The sequence below is a fragment of the Mesoplodon densirostris genome, chromosome 3 (genome assembly GCF_025265405.1).
Source record: "Mesoplodon densirostris isolate mMesDen1 chromosome 3, mMesDen1 primary haplotype, whole genome shotgun sequence".
In the NCBI taxonomy this organism is placed as follows: domain Eukaryota; kingdom Metazoa; phylum Chordata; class Mammalia; order Artiodactyla; family Ziphiidae; genus Mesoplodon; species Mesoplodon densirostris.
The window spans coordinates 113,867,986-113,880,169 of NC_082663.1; the positions used below are offsets into that span (position 1 = coordinate 113,867,986).

A 12,184-nucleotide genomic window follows, 5' to 3' on the forward strand; every position below is an offset into this window, starting at 1 on the left:
CTTGGGCAGGTCAGTGGGCTCAGAGACTGAGATCTGCCTTTGTGAACCTCCCAGCCCAGAGCTGCTGCCCAGGGGTGCTGCTCTCCTCCAGCTGCTTTCAAAGTGCTCTTGAAGCCCAGCAAGGAACTCAGCAAATTGGCTTTTTGTTTTAAGGGTCAGGTCTAGATGGCAACCCTACCTCCACAGCCCCGAATGGCCCCCATGCCCCGCCCCACACCCCTGCCCCCAGGGCCTGCACGGGATGCCTCTCACCCTCCCCACTCTGGCCTTCCCGACTCCACCCAAGCCCCTTGTCCCTCCCCACCTTTTGCTACTAAGGTACCCTCAGCTAAGAACACCTCACTCTCCCTCCTTTGCTACTTACATTCTTACTTATGCTTTTGCTTATCTTCTCACTTTGAGTTTGTGCAAACCAGCAGCAAATTCCTTGATACCCTCTCCCACGGAGAGGTGGAGTCCAATTCCCCTCCCATAGAGTATGACCTGCTCTTAGATACTCACTACTAGTGAAGAGAGTGCGGCAGAAGTGATGCTACATTACTTCCAAGGCTATGTCATCAAAGGTAATACAGCTCTGCCTGACTCTGGGGACCACCCTTCTTGTCCTGCAGCTGCCATGCTGCAGGGAAGCCCAGATTACATGGAGAGGCCATCATAGCCCCAGCTGAGGTTCCAGGTGAAAGGCAGCCTCCAACACCAGACAGGTTAGCAAGGAAACCTTCTAGGATAACTCACCACAACCACCATCTGACTGCACCCTCACAAGAGACCCTGAATGAGAACCCGTAGATGAGCCCAGTCAATTCTCAGGACCATGGGAGGTGAGAAGAGTAAATGACTGTTGTTTTACAGCATTCAGTTTAGGTTCTTTGTTATGGATAACCAGAGCAGAGCTCACAGAGACTTCCAGAAACACCTCTCTCCTTCACGTGCCCACCTAGGCTAGGTTTCCCACCCTCCTCTGCGCTCCTAGAATAGTACAGCAGTTCGGAGTGTAGCTTCTGGGAACAGACTTGTGGTTGCCAAGGGGGAGGGGGTGGGGGAGGGAAGGATTGGGAGTTTGGGATGAGCAGATGCAAACTATTGTGGACAGATATGAATGGATAAACAACAAAGTCCTACTGTGTAACACAGGGAACTATACTCAGTATCCTGTGATAAACCATAATGGAAAAGGATATGAAAAAGAATGTATACATATGTATAACTAAATCACTTTGCTGTACAGCAGAAGCTAACACAACATTATAAATCAACTATATGTCAATTTAAAAAAAAAAAAGGCCAACTGTATAGGGGGAACAATGATTTGAATGACCATGGGTTTCTCATCAGAAGCCACAGAGGCCACAGGACAGTGGAATAGTGCTTTTAAATAATTCTAAGAAGAAAATGAACACAAAATTTTATATCTATAGATGAAACAACCAAAATAAAAATTCTAGCAGACAAAAAAAGAGTGTAGCCTCTGGAATCACACACTTGAGATCAACATCCAGCTCCTTCACATCCCGGCTGTGTGACCTTCGGCAAGTTTCTTACCTTCCCTGAACCTCAGTATCCTCATCCATACCACGTAAACGATAAAAATAAAACCAATATCAGGGCTTCCCTGGTGGCGCACTGGTTGAGAGTCCGCCTGCCGATGCAGGGGACACGGGTTCGTGCCCCGGTCCGGGAAGATCCCACATGCCGCTGAGCAGCTGGGCCCGTGAGCCATGGCCGCTGAGCCTGCGCGTCCGGAGCCTGTGCTCCGCAACGGGAGAGGCCACAACAGTGAGAGGCCCGCGTACCGCCAAAAAAAAAAAAAAAAAAAAATCAAATGAGGAAACTGCACACCAAATTCCTATAGCAAGTTGTCAGTGCCTGCTACGTGATGGCTGTTACCATTATCTCCATCACAGCATCATCAGACGTCCTATCATGGCCAGGTTCACTGTGGACAGAAACACACTCATCTCTCCATCACCCCCTGCCCAGCCTGGAGCCAGGCCCTTGGTGGTTACTCAACAAATACTTATTGAATGAGTAAATAAACACATCAGAAATAACTAACAGCCTTGCCCCACATGTCCCTGAGGCCAGTGACCTGCCAACCACACAGACCCCAGAGTTAGTTGGAAGCCAGGGGCCAGGCTATGGAGAGAAGCATGGGGTGTCCCTGGTGAAGGCAGAAAGGTGGCCTGTGTTAGCCCCTCCAGCTTGAGGACCCAGGTCATGGTCAGCAGGATACAGTCAGGGCTCATCCCTGCCCTCACACTCATCCCACCCAAGGGAGATAGAGTGGGCTCTTCAACACCAGCCCAGGGAGAAAAAATCAAGCCACCTCTAAATAATGGCCAAGGTCATGTGGTCAAGCACGGTGTAGACACACAAGGAGGGGGCTGAATTATTTATGTCAGAGCTGAGGAAATAGGCTTGAGTCCCACACTGTATTTCTCTTCCTATTATATGCTCATCTTAAAGAGATGATCAGTGAGAAGGGTGAGCAAAGAGAAGAAGAATGTGGATTTACACTGGGGTTCATTGGCCAGCCAATACTGGGCCCAGGGGCTGTCAGTGGCCAAGGCCACCGGATGTGGGGACGTCTGGGTAGGTGACACCCTCCAATCCCCCACCAGATAGAGGCCCCAAATTCCAACTGGGCTATTTGTTTCAGAGGGCACCAAACCCAGGGCCAGCGTTTCTGTGGCCCATTGCACACCCTAACCCTCGCCTCTGTGTCACTACCAGTCTCCTGTCCAGCAAGGAACAGGGCTGTTCTCTCAAGGCCCCGCCTTCCTATCACCCACCACACTCATGGGTGTGACCACAAGCCTAAGTAGCTCCCTTCAGGTTACTTGACTGAGCTCTGAAATCAACATCCAGTCCAGTTGCGGCCATAAACCATTAAGTACTTGCTGTATGTAGTGGAAGTCCTGATTTAGAATCAGCTCCACTACTCACTAACAACATACTCTCAAATAAGCCATTTAACTTCTCTGAGCCTTAGTCTCCTCATTTGGAAATGGGGATAATAATAATCACGTCACTCTCAGCTATTGTGGGGATTAAAGACAATCTGTGTAAATCACTTAGGGAAGCACCTAGCAGAGACAGGTACAAGAGACAGTGGTCAGGAAGGCTTCCTGGAAGAAGGGGCACTGGAGCTGGCCCGGAAGACTGAGCAGGATTTGAAGAGAGGAAAGGGGTGGTGGGATAGCAAATGCCTCCTTTAATTCCCATCCTGCTACCCTCCCTGAGGGAGGGAGCTCCAGGCCTGCCTGTTCTTCCCCTGCCCTAACCCCTACCCCACTATCCCAGCGCAGGTGGAAGCAAATCCTCTTCCTCCACCTGAAAGCTGTTGGGGTAAATTTCTCGATGTGAAGTTTTTAAATTTTTCAAAAGAAACCCTTCTAGGAAACTCAGGGGAAAAAAGAACCCGTAAGGAAAATGCAAACACCTAAGAACAAGGTTTTTAAAGAACACAGATTTTCCCCCCCTCAGATTAAGCACTGTCTTTGATGTCCGGCCAGACAGCCATGAGCACACAGAACCCCCTCCCTGTCAGCTGGGTGCCTGGTCCAGTTGTCAGACTGTGCCTGGGAGATTGGCCAGCACCCACCTGGGCCCAGACAGGGTCCACAGCCCTGCAGGGGCCTAATTCCTGGCAGGCACCTCTGAGGGCAGGGAGGGGGTGTCCCCAGGGCAGTCCTTCTAGCCTGGGCCCCCACAGCCGGTGCTGCATCCCCAGGCCCTCTCCGGCCACACACCCCCTCCACCCCTGCACCAGTCACCTGCCACCCTCAGATCTGCCCCCTGCCCCAGCACTGCATGTCAGGCCAGCTTCCCCCTCCCAGGGCAGGGGCTCTCTTGCTTGAAAATCCCATCACACCAGCCTGAAGGACTGCACACACCCTTCTCTTCCATCGCTGGAACACAGCCCAGAAGGCTAGAGTCGCCATCAGATTTTACAGAATCGCAGAGGAGAAATAGACTCAGGTGACCAGAATCACTTCTTCAGAATCAGATTCTGGGCAGGGGGGATCCTCACTCTAAACCCTTACTCTGCCCACTAAACCCAGGCCCAGGGGGAGCAGACATGAGTCCTGGCAGCAGATCCTGACTTTAGAGTGAAGAGGGCCACAGTCATCAGCATGTCTACGAGCTGCTGGCCCTCAGCGCCTCCTTCCTGGCAGCATCCTCCGTGCTCCCCCTGGGGCACTAGTGGGCACAGCGCCTAGCCCGGGTGATGTCAGTGTTGCTGGTCCAGGGTCCACACTTTGAGTAGCGAGACTCGGAGCAGCGCTTTCTAAGAGAACATGAGTCACATCTGTAATTTTAAATTTTCTTGTAAGTACATTAAAAATAAATTTTAATAATATATTTTATTTAACCCAGTATCTCTAAAACATGATCACTTCAACGTGTAGTCCATATAAAAAATTATCAATGAGATAGCTTACATTCTTTTTTCTGTACCAAATCTTCAAACTCCAGGGTTCATTTTACACTTCCAGCCCATCTCGACCAGCCACGTTTCAAGGGCTCAGTAGCCAATGTGGCTGGTGGCTACTGTGTGGACAGGAGAGCTCCAGAGGATGGGAGAAAGGGGAAAGAAGATGGGGGTACAGAAGAAGGATGGAGAGCAAGTCCCTGGGGTGACCCATCTTGGGACAGTACAGGACGAGCATAGAGAAGTCTACACCGAACCGTGCCTCTGACTCAGCATGTGAGCCAAGAAGAATCAGGTAAACTCTGGATCTCACCCTTTCACCTGTAAAGTGGGGAGAGCAATGCCTGCCCATCACTCAGAGTCCAGGCCAGACACTCTCCCCAGAGTGGGACTCTGCAGAACGGAAAACTGGAGAGATTCTCCAGGTAACAATGCCGGGCTCCCCAGGGCAGGGCCTGAGCCCTCCACAGAGCTCAAACACGAGCATCTCTGCTCACGCAGAGCGTCCTGGGGGCCTGGCAGGCAGAGAGCTGCTCTACCCAGACTCTAAAACCATAGTGAATGATCTTGTCCTATGTGGGAAGGGCACTTTGCTGTCACTGTGAATTGAGGAAACGCAAGCAGAAAATCAGCGCTGCCCCCTATCCCAAGCTGTCAGGGGAGCTATTTTGAGGACCCTGCTGTTGAGTTCATCTTCACGTTCTTCGTTCTGACTTTCTCCTGGGCTCCAAGAGCTGAGTCACCAGAGAGGGAGGCCCTAGTGGGCATTCTGGATTCTGGACCCCTGAGGCCCAAAAGGGAGTTGGGGGAGGGGACTTTGCAGAATGCAGGGCCAGGCCTGCGCATAGGCCTTGGAATACCAGCCTGCTCTGGCAAAGCAAGCACTGAATGCCACATGTAATCTCAGCCACCCACATTTTAAGATGATAAAACTGAGGGAGAAGGAGAAGAAACACAGGCAAAGTCAGGCGAGGTGACCTGACCACATAACCCAGCAAATCCCTTAGCAAGAACCTGAGTTTTCTAATACCTGGTCCTGTGATGCTGCCATACTAACAGATGCCCGGTGAGCCAACTGCCCACAAGCCAAGTGTCCCCCTTGGCACACTAAAAGAGCACAGCACACCACCCAGCTTCTAGCTCCACACACAGCTCAAGGGCTTGTCTCCCTGAGGGGGAGGGAATCTGCCACCAGGGTCCAGTCACTGCCAGACAGTGGGCCGAGAGGCTGTCACAGTCATGCTCCACAGAGCCGGGGCCTGGGGTCCTCACGGTCCCCACACACTGGAAGAAGACTCCCGTTAAGTCCTCCAAACCCCAGCCAGGAACCAAGCACCCCCAGGCACTAGAAGACACCATTCTTAGGTTAAACAAAGACAAGGAGAGCTTTCAGCACCAGCTGATGATCACACCACCTCCCCCGACTCCTGACTACAGCTCTGGGACCTGTCATTACAGCCAGGTGATCCCCAGATGAGGGTCCTGGCAGGAGAGACCATTTGAGGTCCCTGCTTGGCCCCCTACATCACCTCTTGGTTTAGTCCTCCTTGCTGGGGGGATGTGACACCTGCTATTTGTTCCCAAACTATTTTGTCCCCTAGTTAGTCCCAAGGGTCTAAGGATAAGGACCACTCCCACCATCCCCTCCCCAGCCTGAGACAACCTCATCATTCCAGGCAGACTCTGACATCAGCTGCCCCTCACCGTCACCTCCACAGTCCTTTGAGCTGCAAGTGTCTGATCACGTCCCTACCTCACAATGTTCCTCTCAAGGTGCCAGGCCTGCACATGGCAGACCCAGTACCCATGCTTCTCTCATAGAAAAGCAAAGTACTAGCAGGATGACCTCTACTCATCCTTCAGAGTTCAATCTAAACATCACCTCCTCCAGGAAGCCTTCCCGAACTGGGTCAGGTACCTCTCCTCTGAACTCTCCCAGCACCCCATATTCCTCCTTCCCAGGGCTTACCACTCATTCCACCAAGCTGGCAGGGGACTTGGCATCTTTGTGTGGCTTGTGACCGGTACACAGTTGGTGCTCCATAAATTCTGGCTCAGAGGATAAGCATGCTTAACAAATCCAGTCAACCTCATGGTCTGGGGCACTCACACACAGAAATACTCACAAACTCAGCAAACGCCCTTCTGAGTCATTACTGCAAACATGGTACTGAGAGATTCTTTGAAGTTCAGAGAAATGCTGCGCCCAGTTCCTCAGGCCTTGATGGCGGCCAGTAGACAGAGACAGACCCCTGCCAGTGCCATCGCTTTACCCTCCCCATCCCACCCCGAGAAATCGACACAACAGTTCTATGAAAAAAGGAAGCCAACAAAGACAGCAGCTGCCTCCCTCCACAGCCAGACCCCCGGAGAGTTTAAATGGAATTAAAATAATCTCACTTTATTGCCCCCAGCCACAGACAGACACAGGCAGGAGAGAACAGCCTGCTAACTGCTCCTTTGAAGAGGCAAAGACTCTTGTACCCAAAAGCTATTTGTCCTCCCTAAATGGGATTTCAGAAACAGAGCTGAAAGGGGAGGCGATGGCCTCAAGAGCCTAAGCTTGTATTATACATTAGACAGATATTTTAAAATAAATAGCAATTAAAAGGAAAGCCGTGAATGACAGCAGAGAGCTCCAGACCCTCCAAGGCCTTCATGCAAATGTCTCACTGCTCTCTCAACACTGGAAATCTGGGCCAAACTGTAATCATTTCTCTGATTTTTAAAAAGTGTGTTCACCCAGCTGCTTTGAGGGGCTATGCTCTGGTCCAGGTGGCGTGACCTGCGGAGAAGCCTCTGAGCGGGTTCCCAGTGCCATACCCTCACCAAGGAGGCCTGTGCGATGCTCATGTTCCCGGGTCTGGGAGGCTCCCTCGCCCGTCACTCCAGGTAGGTCTGTGCACCCATTCCCAACACTCAACACACCCTGTGCCGAGGCCTGTTTCATCACCAGTCTCTCCAGCAGCTGTGACCTCCAGGGGTCAGGAACCATGCCCCACACTGGGTAAGCTCGCAATAAGATTTCCTGATGGGCAGTCTGCCATGATACACACTCTTAAGAGGTATGACAGGAAGGAGGGCAAAGTCCAGGCCAATAAACACCGGCCTTAGTAGGTCTAAATTTTCCTTGTTAGTTATCATTGTTATTATTGTTATTGTTGGTATCATCCTCATTAGCATCAGCATCAGTGATGGTTGGAATCCCAGCCCTTAGCTAAAGACTTCAATCACTGTGAATACCTCTTTGAGACAATCATATGCTCAGCTTTTCTCAGTTGCTCCCTTTTCAGAGAAAATGAGTTTAGATCCTTTTGTTTTAGCTGCACTAAAACTTTTTCAGATTTACTTTTTTCAGATTTTATTAGTTTTGATCTGATGTCCGTTTCCTGTTCCAGGATCCCATCCAGGATATTACATCACATTTAGTCATCCTCTTAGTCCTCTCTCAGCAGTACAAGTTTCTCTGATTTCCTGGTTTTTGATAACCTTGACAGTTTTGAGGGGTACTGGTCAGATACTGTGTCGGATGTTATTCTACTGAAATTTGTCTGATGTTCTTCTTCTGATTAGACTTGAGTTATGGGTTTTAGGGAGGAAGACTACAGAGAAAAAGTGCCATTCTCATATCCAGAGTATATACTATTCAATATCAACATGATTTATCACCATTGATGTTGACCTTGGTCACCTGGCTGAGGTAGTATTTGTCAGGTTTCTTTAGATCTTTCAACTGAACGCCTCCCTCCTCCCTAAGAGGCCAGGTCCAAAAATCACCTCCTCCTAGAAGCCTCCCCAGATTACACACACACACTCACTATGGGTTCCTCTCAATACTTAGCATACCTCCAAGTATTTCAGGTGTCCATGAACTTACCCCCTTATTTTGACTTTGGGCTCCGTGAGGGTAGGGACATAATATCTAACAGCAACTAGCGCATAATAAAATGTAAAAACCGTGTGACCTCTCATTTCATGCTGAGTGCCAGTACTATGCCAAGCACCTCACTGGCACAACCTGGCTATAACCCAATGAGGGTGGATCGCTTGTTATTGCCACCTTACAGATGAAGAAGCGCTCGGGAACCAGCACAGCGAGTAGCCAGCAGAGCTGCGATCCTGGCCGTTTGGCTCTGCAGTCTATTCCCGTATCCTCTGCTCTACTGCTCTCCACGTGGGGGTTAAGGGCTTTCAGGGTACCCTCAACTACTGGTCAGGGACAGGCTGCTGCAGTGAAGGCAGAAATGTTAGGTGGGCTCGGATCAACAGCACCAAAGACACGACCCTGGCCCGGCCTGACCTTGGCCCAGCTCTGTCCCACCCCCAACCTCAGCAGTCCCCAACAACCACCAGGCCTTCCCTTTTTGACATCCAGAGACGGGGAGGCATGGCTGTGAGCCCAACATGCTGCATCAGCAAGAAACCTAATGATGTATGTGGAGCTGGAACATCTCCCATAAATTGTGTTTTATTAAATTTTAAACTTTAATAAAATAATGACACATTTCAAGTGTCAGCTCTGGGCTTCCACATCCCTACCAGCCCACCATCCTCAGGCTCACCGAGAACCCTCTCGCTGGCAGGGTCTTCAGAGCACCAAAGTCTTTCTTGGGTGTTGACTAACGCTCAGGGGAAGCAGAAGATGGGGGTAGGTGGGGAGAGGATGGCTTTAGCAGATCCAGGCCCAGGCAGGTATCAGGTGCTGGGTATGATCCAGGCAACCAATACCAGAGGCTTCCAGTCCTCTAGACAGTAGAGAGAGCCAGCTTTGTCAGTTCTGGTTGGGGATGAGGTTCCAGTCCTTCAAGGGCCCAGATTTAAACAGTGGAGTTAAGAGACGGGGCCAGTTTCCTAGCCATGGTCTCAGACAAGACAGTCAGGGCACCAGGGACACATGGGGCTGATTCAGCATTTGGCCGTGCCTTCCATGGTGATGCTTAGGGCACCAAGGAAGACAACCCCCACTGCCCCTTCCCTAAGCAGTTTCCAAAGCACCCCTGTTCACCTCCTCCCCTCTCACCACATTGCCAGCCCCAGACCCAGCAGCCAGGCAATCAGTGAGCTTTCTCAAAGCGAGCTCTAAGCAAGCTCCCAAACTTGCAGACCTCCCAAGCTTCCCTCATCCTGTCCCCTGACCAAGCTCCTAGAAGGTGTCCAAGGCTCCCCACAGCTAGCATCCATTTTACCCCTCTCCCACCCCAGCCTCTCCACCCTCCCTCACCCATGCTCAGCACTGAATCTCCCCATTTCCATTTCCCCCTTACCCACCTCCAGGCCTTCTCCCTTGCTGGCGCCCAAGCCCGGAACATCCTCTCAAACATCTCCCTGTCAAATCCTATGGAGGCCAGGAGAAGTGCTTCTTCACCCTAAAGCCTTCCCTGACTCCGAGTTCCATGGTATCTGAATGTCCCAGAAAGCCCCTTTCCTGAAACCCTCTCCACTCTCTGCTGGGAGTACAGTCAGTAGGGACACCCGGCATCTTCTTTGCTAACCAGCAAGCTCCATGCCTTTAGGGACATCTCTTCATCACTTTGCAACCCCCCTACCAATCTCACAGTGCCCAGGCAGTAAAAGGCACCAGGGACAACTGACGGGAGGTGGATAAAGAGACGGGTCACAAGAACCCAAGGTCAGACTCATGAGAAGGGCCTGAGAGCCACTTCCAAGAATCAGATGGCCAGTGGAAAGGGCCCCAGAGAATCCCTCCCTTCTCTCCACCAGCTCTACCAGAATAGCAGACCCTTCCTCCTGTGCCCCTTCTCCCTGGCTTCCTTCACACCCAAATAAAAGGCAGGGGACAAAGTAATCAGAGACCTGAATGAACTTGGTCAGAACACTTCTCCACACTCACCACTCCTAACCTTGCCGCCCCACTTGGGCTCTGGTCTGGGAGAAATGCTTGTCCTCACCACAGCCCTTTTCAACAGGAGAGAGAAAGAGGGTCCCCTGCACAGGGGGAGGACAGTGACCTCCCAGTTCCCCTGTGACACAGCAACAGCCTTGAGGACCTGGCTTCCCAATCCCCCAGCCCACCTCTCACTACTCACTGGATTGCCTGGCTTCGACATCGGACTTCTGCAGAAATGCTTTAGGAAACATGTTACAAAGCAAGCTGGTGACTGTGTGTGCAGAGCTGAGATGCATGTGCAAGAAGCCTGCCAACTCTCCTGACACCCTGCCCCACAGGCCCCAACCCTTCCGCCGCACGCTTTTTATGAAATCCCTTTGAGGCTCCGTGGAAGGTCAAACTCCAGAGCTCAGCTCCTTTCAAGGACAAGCTCCAGCCATAATCATTTTTTTCCAATCCAGAAATCTTGCTGGGAGGATGGGAGGGAAGAGAGAGGGAGCTCTGCTTATCCAGGAACAATTCCGCTGTCCCTCCAGCTAGTGGCCTCCATCGACCTTATAAAGTTCTCCCTGTAAAGCAGCCCCCATTTCCCAGGAACCAAAGAAGCCCATGGAACCCCAGTGGAGGACCCAGGAATCCTGGGAGCTGGCACTAGCGACCCCTCCCCATTGGTGTTGGATTTCAAGGACCCCCAGTGTCGGGCTCTCCGGCAGCAGCTGCTTCCTCTCTCACTTCCAAACCAAGCCTGTTATATTTTCTTCAATTCTTGATGCCCTTCATGGATAAATATATTTCCTTAAAATGAAGAAATGTTTTCTCTGCTGTTTTCTCCACCAAAGGGTGAGAATACTTTACACTAGGGAGAGGAGTGGGAGAAATGGTTCAATTAGGTTGCAGACGTAAGCCCGCCAAACCCCCTCTTTCGTAATTGAAAATAATGAACTTTAATAAAAAACCAGCACAGCCCCTTGAGCAGCAGATTAGATGTCACTGAAACTCATTTGAGCGCTGTCTTTCAAGGTTCCTTCCGCAGGGCATTGCGATGAGTGAAAGCCGTGGAGAAGAAGGGAGGTTAACAGTCCTGACTCCCTCTCGAATGGCCTCATCTGGAAGAAGATTCTAGAACTAGATGCCTTCCTGCCCACCAAGGCCCTCTCCGGGGTCTGCAGAGCCCAAATCAGGGGCTTGGCCTCCATCCTCCCACTGGTGAGGTGGTCACTTCACGCACACACATGAGCATGCACATGCACACATGGCAGGCTTGGGGAGATCAACGCGATGGTGGAAGAGCCCTCCCTGGAAGCACTCTCTCTGAGACAGCGAGGGTCCTTCAATCAACCAACAGGAGGTCCATGGTCCTCTCCCAGACTCAGAATGCTCAGTCTGGTCCATGACGTCATGGGCATTTCGAGGAGAAAGATTTACAAATTCACTCATTGAATCCTGACCCTCTTTTTCTAAGCATCCATGAGGCCATCACCTCAACACAACTAAACAGATCTTTCCAGCATCTTCCACCCAAAAGATGCTCCTCCTCCTTTTTAACTTCTCCTCCTCACTCCCTCAATTATTTTATTTCAGTGTTTTTATTACAAAAGTAATGGAGGTTCATTATAGAATATTCAGAAAGATAAGCAATAAGAAGAAAATGAAAATATCTCATGACATCACCACTCAGAAATCATATTAACATTATGGTTTATAGCTTTCCACCCATTTTTCTGTACATATAAAGATGGATTATTGCTTTTGTTGGGTTTTTTTCTGAAGCAAAAATGGGATCAAATGTGTTCCTATGGAACACTCCCAAACTCATTCTACGAAGCCACCATCACCCTGATACCAAAACCGGGAAAAGATATCACAAAGAAAGAAAACTACAGGCCAATATCACTGATGAA

The 12,184-nt window shown here is 50.7% G+C and overlaps 1 protein-coding gene across 5 annotated transcripts in view; it reads right to left on the reverse strand.

Moving 5' to 3' along the window:
- The window catches only part of FSTL4 (follistatin like 4), a 731,471-nt gene that overhangs the window by 694,047 nt on the left and 25,240 nt on the right, over nucleotides 1–12,184 (reverse strand). Inside the window, exon 1 of one of the 5 annotated variants that reach the window (XM_060091935.1) lies at nucleotides 6,405–6,489. The exons of the other annotated variants lie outside the window; for them this stretch is intronic. The gene's annotated coding sequence lies outside the window, so the exon portion shown is untranslated. Of the gene's footprint in view, nucleotides 1–6,404; nucleotides 6,490–12,184 lie in introns of those variants that run through there. 5 annotated transcript variants of the gene reach the window in all.